Here is a 12,416-nt window from a genome sequence, read left to right on the forward strand (position 1 = left end):
GTGGACGTGTTTTGCACAATCATTTCCTAGTAGATCTTGTATTTCCCATTGACTTACATACAACTGCAAGCAATGCAGCAGATGCAATTTCACACATTAGGATATGAGATATTTTGTATTCAGTCCAGAAGTTTCCTGAGCTTTCACATAGTGCCATATAGTTTCTTTTGCAGTTCAACTAAACATACATATATTTGTAGAAGGAAAGTAATGAAAACCACTAGCACAAAAGGTCAGAACCGCAAACTTAAATCTAACGGTGTCTCATGCATCACAGCCCAATGCCCAGGTAGACAACAATTTCTCAAACTTAAGCCTAGCTGTGCTTTTTATTTCATTTCTCATCCAGGCCAGCTCGCAACTTTTGTATTTTTCATGAAAGTTGAAGAATCATTATGTACATGTTGTCAATAGCAAGAGAGCTTAGAGATGTTTTCTACACAATGGCTAAGTAGCTGGACATTTGCACTTTTTCCTTCATCAATGACTTACTCTAACAGGTATTACTTGGCTGTTCTGAAATATGTACATACACAAATACATTTTACATATGGAGAATCTTGAGTAATATTTTGGGTTCAGTACAAGTTAAGCTCAGTCAACAGCACTTGTACCGTAATGTTGATAAACAAAACAAACAAACAAAAAAATCAATTGAGCATAGACCAACTGGCAAGATATTGCAATTGATTAAATCCTTTCCTACTTCTCTTTAAACATACACAACAAACCAGTCCTGATAAACTCTCACCTCTATCTGATAGTTAGTTTTGGTATTCGGGCAGAGTGAGTGGTCTCACATGTCCTTAATGATCAGCACTCATGTCTGAGCATGTGAATTGACTTGGCTAATTAAGAATAGTAGTTCTCTCTCACACACATTCCCCTCGTTGAGTGTCACTCGTCTCTGTTTCATCTCTCTCTTGGGTTTTGATGGTCCGTCATGTGAGTGCTTGTGTCCACGGGCATTTTTCTCTCCCTAGAGAAATAGCTCTGGTTTACTCCAAAATAAGAGGAAAATCTCTCTCCCTGTCTGTTGTCTTCTATTAGTTATTTTCTTTTCTCTCTCTCTCTCTCTCTCTCTCTCTCTTTCTCTCTCCATCTCTCGCTCTCCATCTCTCGCTCTCTCGTGTATACATCTAAATCATTCAGCAGGACAGTGAGAAAGGTCACACTGTCTACTCCTGACTCCCATAGTCCCATCATGTCTTTCACATCTTTAATTCATACTGATAGGTTGATGCCTGGAGCCCCCTAGTAGGTAATTGCTTTCAGCTGGACCCACCTGACAGGGTCTTTCCTTCACCTGACACGTAGTTCAACAAAACATTTATAGAATTATTTATAAAGTCTTGATTGAATGTATGAATTGTTTAAAAGTAGTGACATTTGAGGATAAGTCTAATGTTTTTCAAGTTTCACACCTATTCAGAAAAAAGGCAATGCTCTTTGTAAATTCCCACGAACAGCTATTTAATCAATTTCAACTCCCCTAGAGAATTATGCTTATTGTGCTTCCATTACCAAGGAAATATCCATGTGCAATTGTTTTATATTGTTTTGTTCTTTTAAGATAGATTTGCTTACTCTTGGGTCACAATGAAATGTGTTTTCAGGATTCTTGAGAAATATGTGACTAAAGAAAAAGTAAAAAAAACCTTGTTCTAACTAGTGGCGGAAGAAATGGCTAAATATTCTACTTAAAGATTTAAAGATACCCTGATGAACTACTACTCCATTTTAAATGTAAGTATTTCTTATAAGCTTCTAAGAACATAACTGAGGTTACACTTTAGTGTGTCCTATTGTGTCCTAAAGGTGTCCTTGTTACAGTATAATTATACATTTAAGTACTGAATAATATTAATTAACTACATGTTACTATATGGTTAGGGTTAGGATTAGGGTTACTTGCAAGTGATCATGCATAATTTATTGTTATTATAATAAGTAAATACATGTAATGTCTAACAAGGGCACCTTAAAATAAAGTAAGAGAAACAGCTTTCTTTTGTATGTACTTAGGTATCAAAAAGTAGAAATACTGATTTATTTAGACTCTTGTTCTTTGCAGTTTGATATAGGCTAATTCATTTTTGAGTTATACCCTTCTCTCAGGGTTGAGAGCTCTCTGTTATTATCGGATTGCTTTTTGACAATTAAATATGCATGATTTGCAAATATGTATAATAATTGTCACTTAGGATTTTTCATTCTGGTAGTGTGTTTAGGTTTTTAATATTCTGCTGCAGTTGTCATCAGTGATGGATTCTGGTTCAGGGTGGCAGTGCTTTCTCCCCTACACATGCAGTCAACATCTTAAAAAACAAGAATCAAAATTGGCAGTTTTCTGAGGAACAAAATGGAATCCATAATTCTCTGCAAGAACTCTTGTCACCGGTTCTTTCAGTAACCCATAATAACCCATAAAGGCTTTGAGGCATAATATTCATCTATGGAGTAGGATATTTGTAGCACCTTCAGGTTTCGGAGAGACCCCCAATGATGTTGAGTACTTTATTATTGTCCACCATCACCATGAGTTCATTCAAATCAAGATTGTTGGATAGATAACCCTCTGACAATGCTGACATAAGAGCAGTTTCAGTGGGTAAACCATAGTGTTCATAAACTTTATTAGATTCTGTCCTCTTTTTACACGGAGAGGGAGGGCCAAATTGAACATAATGTATGTGGGTGGGAGAAGATTACCTATATGTGAAGTGTTTTCACAACAGTAACATTGTTTTAATCATCCCTTTTAGATGGATTGATATATTACAAATCAAGCAAAAAGCTTTCATTTGTTAAAGTATATTCACTTAAATATTTATTACTTTTTTACTAGGCATCCAGTGTTATTTTGAACAGCTTGGTGGCTTCTAGCACACCTTTTAGTAAGAAAAGTATTTTAGAAACTATAAAACGTTATATTATTAAATAAAACAACTATGTTATGATCAACATAGATATACTATCATGCTCATCATCATGCTCATCTTTTTTCTGTGACTATTTTCCTCTTTCCAAGAAAACAAGCATGGTTGGTTTATTAAAAGTGTTTTTGAAAGTTTTTTTTTTTTTACCTTCACCTTCAATGAGGTGGCTTTTTAATGAGACTCCGTGAGCACAAAACTCTCCTGTTCAAGATGCGCTATTAATTTACACTCAGGTCATGTACCCTGTCTGTGTGGCAAAGTATGGAGCTGAAAACAACACTGCTTCTTTTCCATTCCACTCTCATTTCCCCCCTCTCTCGCTCTCTCTCTCTCTGCTGCCCCTTCAATTCGCTTTTCCTCTCTTTTCTTGATTTGCATCTTTGCTTTACCTGCCAAAAGCCCATTTAGCAAGGTACACCAAGGGACAGTGTGAATCTGAAAACAAGCCAACATAAGGTTGAAGGAATAGAGAGTTGCGTCCTTGACATATATAACGATTGATGGTAATTGGAGGAGAAGAGATAGTCTCTTAATCAAATGTCTCCTATGCTTGTACACATGCACCTAAACTATAACATAGAATTCCTCCAGCGAAATAAAGATATTCATACACTCTGAAAAACAAAACAAATGCACAACAGCTTGTTACTAGGGTAGCACGCTTAAAGGGACATCTTTGTACCTTACATACCACTAAAGGTTGCCTATTTGAATTTAAGAGTAGCAATATAGTCATATTATTAGTATTTTATAAAACGGTTTCTTCCGGTCCTTGATTCTGATTGGTCAGCAGCTGTATTTTATTCACAATAAAGCATCCAGCAATTCTGTGTTTTTCATAGCAGCATAAACTATTCCATGTATTACGTATTTTAGCAATATTAACTCATTATTTATGTAATTAATTATGAGTGACCCCTGCTGTCGTTATGCATCATTCACCTTTAATTTTGAGGCCACATCCTTCCCACGGAGTTGCTGATGTACTATGCATGAAGTGTCTGTTTGGAAGCCCAAGTTTCCGAAGTGCGGAGGGAATAGGCTATTACTGTATGTGTTAGTTTTGTTTTTCTAGTATGATTCTGTATGTCCATCAGTTTATACTCTAATGACGCTTGAAAACTCGAACTGTGCTACGAATCGGTCTGTTTTAAACAAACAAAAAAAACAGACGTTTTCTGATGATGAGAGATAAGCAGATGTATGTATGTGAGAAAATATATGGTGTTAAAAACATGAAATGAGACAGAGGATGAGAACAATTCCTATTCTCTGTTTTTATTTGAGCTCCATAAGATTGCACCTAGGAACATTCTTTTGCCATTTACTGTCACTATCAGGAACTATTTTGTTTTAGTGGAAAAGCAGCATTTAACGAATTAAAAAAAAAAGTAACATATCAATAAACTCTGTTTGGCATCATGCCTAACAATACCCTTTAGCCGTGACTTATTCACAGTACAGCATGGCCTCTCACACCTTGTTGCTTACATAAAGTAATTATTTGCACTCTTTTACTATGAACCATTTAGATTTAACTAAGGTTTCTTTTTGAGGGTACTACCCCAATGAAAATGAAAATACAATTTTTTTCATGTTTTTTTCCCCTGAAAGAAACTGACCTCCATGTGCCTCCATGTGTTTTTTCCTTATCTTTCTCTACTAATATTGAAGAAAAGGAGCCATTGTCACGTTCCCTCTCGGGAGACAAGGGGCGCGGAGACAAGGAGATTCAATAAAGTCTTTTATTGAACACACACAGGACGAGGAGCGTGGGGAGAGACAAACACATCTGACGTTAAGACCGGACACAGGGGCTGGGAAACACAGGGCTTATAAACACAAGGAAATCAACGGAAACAGGTGTGGACTAATTAAACAGGGCTAGGGACTAATCAACTCATAATGACAGGAACAGGAAGGCAACATAGAGACACGGGAGGAGGGGGAAACAAGACACAGGACTGACATTACGCCCCCCTCCGGAAGGCGTGTCCTCACACCATACATCTAATGGGGAGGGGGGGGGGGGGGGGGCGCTCTGGAGGCCTCCAGGGATCAGGGGCCAGGGTTACTGGCCTCCAGAGCGGGGGCCCGTTCCCAGAGTCATGGTGGGACGGTAGACACGGGAGGCCATGGCGGGTCAGGGGACTCGGGAGGCCAGGGCGGGTCAGGGGACTCGAGAGGCCATGGCGGGTCAGGGAACTCGGGAGGCCAGGGCGGGTCAGGGGACTCGGGAGGCCAGGGCGGGTCATGGGACTCGGGAGGCCAGGGCCCTATTATTTTGGACCGCCCCAGGGGTTCTGTGGCCTTGGCCCTTGGCCTGGCCACACAGGCTGTGACCCTCTTACCCCCCCCCCAAAATTTTCTTGGGGAAGCTCCCTTGCAGCGCGGACTCTGTCGGGCGCTCTGGCAGCGCGGACTCTGTCGGGCGCTCTGGCAGCGCGGAGCTGGACGGAACCAGCGGAGACGCAGGAGGGCACGTGCGTGGAGCCGGCACGGGAGGGCGCTCTGGAAGCGCAGACACTCGGGGGTGCTCTGGAAGCGCAGACACTTGGGGGCGCTCTGGAAGCGCTGGCACGGGAGAGCACGTGCGTGGAGCCGGCACGGGAGGGCGCTCTGGAAGCGCAGACACTTGGGGGCGCTCTGGAAGCGCTGGCACGGGAGGGCACGTGCGTGGAGCTGGCACGGGAGGGCGCTCTGGAAGCGCAGACACTTGGGGGGCGCTCTGGAAGCACTGGCACGGGAGGGTACGTGCGTGGAGCCGGCACGGGAGGGCGCTCTGGAAGCGCAGACACTTTGGGGCGCTCTGGAAGCGCAGACACTTGGGGGCGCTCTGGAAGAGCTGGGCTGGACAGGACCAGCGGAGACGCAGGAGAGCTGGGCGGCACCAGCGGAGACGCAGGAGAGCTGGGCGGGACCAGCGGAGACGCAGGAGAGCTGGGCGGGACCAGCGGAGACGCAGGAGTCCACCTGCGAGGAGCAGGCACAGGAGGGCACTCTGGAAGCGCGAGTTCGCGGGGGCGCTCTGGAAGCGCGAGCGGCGGCGGGCTCGGGAGAGCCGCAGACGACAGCGGGCATGGGAGAGCTGCTGACGAGGACGGGCTGACACTGGCTCGGGCCCGGACGGGGCGGTGGTGACAGGCCCCGAACCGGAAGAGCTGGAGGATGATGGCGTCGCGCAGCTCCGCCTTCCTGGCGAGCCCGCAGAACTCCTCGGTGTACTCCACGAAGGGGAGATCACGCAGAATGAGGGCGCCGAGGCGGGCGGTAAACTCCATCGCCGCTGAGGGAGGGGAAAAAGGAGTAAACAAAAAACTTCTCAAAACCGGAAAACAAAAACGGAGGAGGAGACGCGCCGCTTACTTGAGTTGTAGGGTCCGGTCTTCTGTCACGTTCCCTCTCGGGAGACAAGGGGCGCGGAGACAAGGAGATTCAATAAAGTCTTTTATTGAACACACACAGGACGAGGAGCGTGGGGAGAGACGAACACATCTGACGTTAAGACCGGACACAGGGGCTGGGAAACACAGGGCTTATAAACACAAGGAAATCAACGGAAACAGGTGTGGACTAATTAAACAGGGCTAGGGACTAATCAACTCATAATGACAGGAACAGGAAGGCAACATAGAGATACGGGAGGAGGGGGAAACAAGACACAGGACTGACAGCCATAGACCTGCTTCAAAACTCATTTCAATTAAGATAAACAATACCCATGACCATTTCAATGGAATAAAGGCAATGAAAACACATTTCTTACAGCCACAAGGAAGCACTGGAGGCCTATAAGAACACTGCAATTTGCATTATAAAAAATCTCTCCCTAATGCAAGTACTGTAGAGTTATTGAGTATTATAAACATTACAGTGCCATTTAATCCAGATCCAGAGTCCATCTCTGAATGGGTTTGAAACGAGACGAGGGTCTGAATTAGGGCAGTGACTCTCTCTGTGGCATGGGGAATACTGAAGATGGGTTTCTAGAGGTCAGGTAAATTCATCGGCCTATTTTGAAATGCATCCTCAGGATGAAGTGACCCTGAAAGATGACAGGTCTGTTTCTGTGCTTGTTGATGGAATATAACATCTATACACTTTCCTGGACTATATGAGAATTTTAACACATTTATAGCGATATAACATTTCTGAGAAAGAGTTTATGAATTATATTGGTTATCTACCTCAGTAGCTCCTTAGATCTGACCCTATTCCAAGGCATAGCACTGAATAAAGAAAGTTGTATATAACAAACTATAACCCAAAGAGTTACTTAATATGTTTATGATAAAGACTCATTATTTTAGCTGTTACACAAATATGTCCATTAGGTTTAGACTTTTATTATCATATGTGAGCATGAATAATCTCTGGAAGTATTTGTTAGTACTTCATACAGTAAGTAATAGAATGATTTTTATTTATTTATGATAAAATGGTATTAGGAACATATAGTCATAACACTTTCACAAATATAGCCGCCTATACATTGATCTATATTTATAATATAGCTTTTTGATAACTGTAATAAAGGCTGTTGGTTGTTGAATGTCATAATTATACCTATATAAATATTCTGAGAATAACAAAATGTGTAATTATATAGTTAGTTTCGATTTGCATCCTTATTCAAGTTGTCTGTAATAGCAGGCCAAAAATTATTAAACAAGTCCAATCATAAGTGAATAGAGTCCCCTACCCTCCATGGATCATAGTGAATTAATAATTCAGAATCCAGGTCACTTGGCACTGGTTATTTTTAACCTCACCAAAATCCATTTTCACACCACATGTAGTTAAGCCGTTAGAATTAATATGGAATGCAAGTGTTTTTAGCACCTGGGTCATGCATATAAACTGTTATTTAACATAAAAGATGTTGGATATTCATAAAACGTAGGAATTTAAGTGTGCATAAATCTCCCAGCCTGAATAAAACACTAATGCACACCATCATTGCCCGATATACAGTTCTGCAGGTTTGCTTTAATCACCATAGAATGGGGCTTCACATTCACTGCTGTTGTTGTGCATCCTCACAGACTGAACCTCTGGGGAAATGAGGCACTGTGTGAGTGGTGGGAGGGATAAATGGATTCCTCATAAAGATGTCAGCCTGTAGGCTTCAGTCAAAGCATCTTGCTGTGGGAGGGGTGAAGAGTCAGATGTGTTCAGCACCTGGTGTGCTTCATGTGGCTCGGAGTAAGAAGGAAATTTTCATCAGATACAAGCACAAAATGTAGCTTGCTAGTTGAAGAAAACTGTAGAATTAAATAAATGTTTACATTTTATTTTATCTTTCTGTGTGACACTGTACCTACTGGTGCAATTGGCATCCGAGGGTTTCTCATCTCCATTGAAACGTGTTTTATGTATGCTTTAAATCAACAAGCTCCTCCTAAATTAGACATGTTCTGATACCCTTTTTACCTTCCTGATACCGATTCCGATACCTAGGCTCAGGGTATCGGCTGATACCGAGTACTGATCCGATACCTGGGTGTGTATCTACAGCTGTATGTACTACTAGCCCTGTATGAATTGATACAATTATTTTATGGTGAGCTTCACCATATATATATATATATATATATATATATATATATATATATTGTTAGAGAATGGAGGACACAAGCAGTTAGCTGGTTCAGGTAAGTTTATTGCAACAATCGAAGGGGAGAGAAAAATGGGGAATAGACTGAGGTTCACTAGATCTCCACTTGCAGGGTTCGTCGGAGGATCCAGGGATGATTGGCGACCACGCACCCACACCGCAGACTTTGGAACAGGGACTCGAGCACCTGGAGCAGACTCGGAACTGGATCCTAGGAATAGGTAAGTACACACAGGGAATGATTAGCTGAAGTAGCAATAGCGCTAGGCTTAGAGCTCGCGTTGAAAGTCCTCTTGTCACAAACGAGACCGGACATCTAGTGCTGGGTGGTGTGTGGCTTTATGCTAGGTGGTGATGAGGAACTTGATGCGGGACAGGTGAGCGTGATTAGAACTCAGGTGAATATGATCGTTGTGATTGGGAGGTGGCAGAGCCTGGCATGTCTGTAACATTACCCCCCTCTCCACGGCCCGCTCCCGAGGGCCGAGGACCACGACGCCGTGGCGGTCTGCCTCTACCTCTGGGTGCGGGGCGGTCAGGATGGTTGAAGTGGAATTCCTCAAGGAGGATTGGGTCCAGTACGGCATCTCGGGGTACCCACGATCTCTCCTCTGGGCCGTATCCTTCCCAGTCGATGAGGTATTCTAGATGACCGCCTCGGCGTCGGGAGTCCAATATCTCCTTGACCTGGTAGATGGTTCCATCCTCTAGGATTAATGGGAGAGGGGGCTCTGCCGGAGGGCCAGGCTATGTGGAGAGAGGAACAGAGGGGTGATAAGGTTTCAGTAATGAGACGTGAAAGGTGGGGTGGATCTTGTAACGAGGAGGGAGCTGAAGCTGGTAGGTGACAGGGTTAAGTTGTTTGACAATGGGGAAGGGACCAACAAATCTGGGACTTAGTTTCTTGCAGGGTAGGCGCATCCTGATGTCCCTCGTGGATAGCCAGACCTTCTGACCCGGATGGTAAACGGGAGCTTCTGATCTACGAAGGTCGGCGGTCATTCTGCGCCTACGCACTGCCCGCTGAAGATGGTGGTGAGCGGCGTCCCAGACCCTCTCGCTCTACCGGAACCAGAAATCCACAGAGGGTACATCCGAGGGGTCACCTGACCAGGGGAACATTGGTGGCTGGTAACCAAGTATGCACTGAAATGGGGTCATACCGGTGGTAGGCTGGCGAAGGGAGTTCTGGGCATACTCGGCCCAGCCAATGAACTAGTTCCAGGAGTTCTGGTGGCCATGGCAGAAGGTTCGGAGGAAACGGGCCACCTCCTGGATCTTCCGTTCCGTTTGCCCGTTAGTTTGGGGATGGTAGCCCGACGAGAGACTGACGGCCACACCTAGGAGTTTGAAAAAGGCTCTCCACACTCGAGAAATTAACTGGGGTCCCCGATCCGAGACAATATCTTCCGGAATCCCAAAGTAACGGAAGACATGGTTGAATAATAATTCAGCTGTTGCTAAGGCAGTGGGCAGATTTCTGAGCGGGAGTAGCCGGCAGGCCTTGGAGAATCTATCGACAATGACTAGAATACAGGTGTTGCCGTCGGAAGGAGGCAGATCCGTGACAAAGTCTACTCCTAGGTGCGACCAGGGGCGATTAGGAACGGGCAAAGGGAGGAGCTTGCCTGCTGGAAGTCGGCGAGGATTCTTGGCCATGGCACAATCTGCACAACCTTGGACAAACCTCCGAACATCCCTGGCCATATTGGGCCACCAGAAGCGGTCTCGAAGCAGCGAGAGGGTGTTGTTGGCCCCTGGGTGGCCAGTGCCCAGAGATGTGTGAGCAGAGTGAATTAGTTGTGTGCGTTGGGACCTGGGAATGTACTGTAGTTCCGGAGGGCAGCCCGGCGGAGGATTCGTGGGAGCATTGGTGGAGGGAGCTGAGTCGGTGTTCCATTGGATGGGGCAAACGAATATCTGTTCAGGGAGCACGGGTTCAGGTTCTTCGGGGTAATCGTCCTGGGTGTCAAATTGGCGCGAAAGGGCGTCGGCCTTTACGTTCTTGGATCCAGGGCGGTATGCAATGGAGAAGTTGAACCACGTGAAGAAGAGTGCCCACCGGGCCTGACGGGGGTTTAGTCGCTTAGCTTCCCTGAGATATTGGAGGTTTTTGTGGTCGGTATACACGGTGAATGGATGTTGGGCACCCTCCAACCAATGTCTCCACTCCTCTAGGGCTAGCTTGATGGCCAGAAGCTCCCTGTTGCCGATGTCATAGTTGCGCTCCGCCGGGCTAAGCTTACGGGAGAAGAAGGCACATGGATGGAGTCTAGATGGTGTCCCCTGCCGTTGGGATAGGACGGCGCCCACTCCTGACGTGGAGGCATCGACTTCTACAACGAACGGTTTCCTGGGGTCTGGGTGAATCAGGACTGGGGCCTTGGTGAATGCATCCTTTAATTCTTGGAAGGCTTGGGTAGCTGCTGGGGTCCAGATAAGGGTCTTAGGCTTTCCTTGGAGCAGGTTGGTGAGAGGGCTGGAAATGGTGCTGTAGTTCTGAATGAACCGGCGGTAGAAGTTTGCAAACCCCAGGAAACGTTGGAGTCCCTTGATGGTATCAGGAGTGGGCCATTCCCGAATAGCCCTCACCTTCACCTCGTCCATCTGGATACCACCGCTGCTGATATTGTAACCCAGAAACTGTACAGAGGGAAGATGAAAGGAGCATTTTTCCACTTTGAGGAACAAATTATACTCCCTCAGGCGTTGGAGGTCCTCCGGAACGTGGCGACGATGTTCGGCCATACTCCGGGAGTAGATAAGGATGTCGTCGATATACACCAATACAAACTTGTAGAGAAACTCCCGGAGTACCTCGTGCATAAAGTCCTGAAATACGGAGGGGGCGTTAACAAGTCAATATGGCATGACAAGATACTCATAGTGCCCAGTGGGTGTCACAAACACGGTCTTCCATTCGTCCCCCTCACGTATTCGGATCAGGTTGTAGGCGCTGCGGAGGTCCAACTTTGTGAAGACGGTGGCGCCTCGGAGATGTTCTAAAGCCGCTGGGACGAGGGGAAGTGGGTACCGGAATTTAACAGTAATTTGATTAAGGGCTCGGTAGTCAATAGAGGGCCGTAGCCCGCCATCCTTCTTGGCTATGAAGAAGAAGCTCGATGAGGCAGGGGACGTGGAAGGGCGGATATAGCCTTGCTTGAGAGCCTCCTCAACGTACTCCTCCATGGCCTTCTGCTCAGGAATGGAAAGGGGATAGATGCGGCCACGGGGCACTGACTCACCCGCAAGGAGATCTATGGCACAATCCCAGGGGCGGTGAGGAGGTAACTGTGAGGCTCTTCTGGGGCAAAAAACATCGTGGAAACTGCGGTAATAGGCAGGTATGTCTACCGATTGCTTTCAATAGATGTGGAATTCAACTCCAATCTGTCTGGTGGTGAAGAGATTGGTCTGGGGGCTTCAGGGAAACATTGATCGAAGCAGGAAGTTCCCCATTTGAGTATCTCCCCAGTTCGCCAGGAGATGGTGGGTTCATGTTGGAGGAACCACGGCCTGCCTAGGATGATTTCTACGGTGGAGCCCTCAAGGACTAATAGGCGGATGTGTTCCATATGCAGGACTCCTATTTGCAATTGTATGGGCACGGATCTTCGGTTGACATACCTGCGGCTTACGGGTGTTCCGGTGACCGATTGGATCTGGTAACTCTGCGGTGTGGCGGTGGTGGATAGGTGGAGCTGGCGGCAGAGGCTGCCCGAGATGAAGTTTCCCGCGGATCCAGAGTCGAGTAAGGCAATGGCTGGAAGAGAGCATTTTGTGCCGGTGAGGAAAACCTTTATTGTCAGGGGTTAGACGTTTGAAATGTCTGTAGAGATCGCACTCACCCCCAGACGAGG

The sequence above is a fragment of the Barbus barbus genome (assembly GCF_936440315.1).
Source record: "Barbus barbus genome assembly, chromosome: 2".
In the NCBI taxonomy this organism is placed as follows: Eukaryota; Metazoa; Chordata; class Actinopteri; order Cypriniformes; family Cyprinidae; genus Barbus; species Barbus barbus.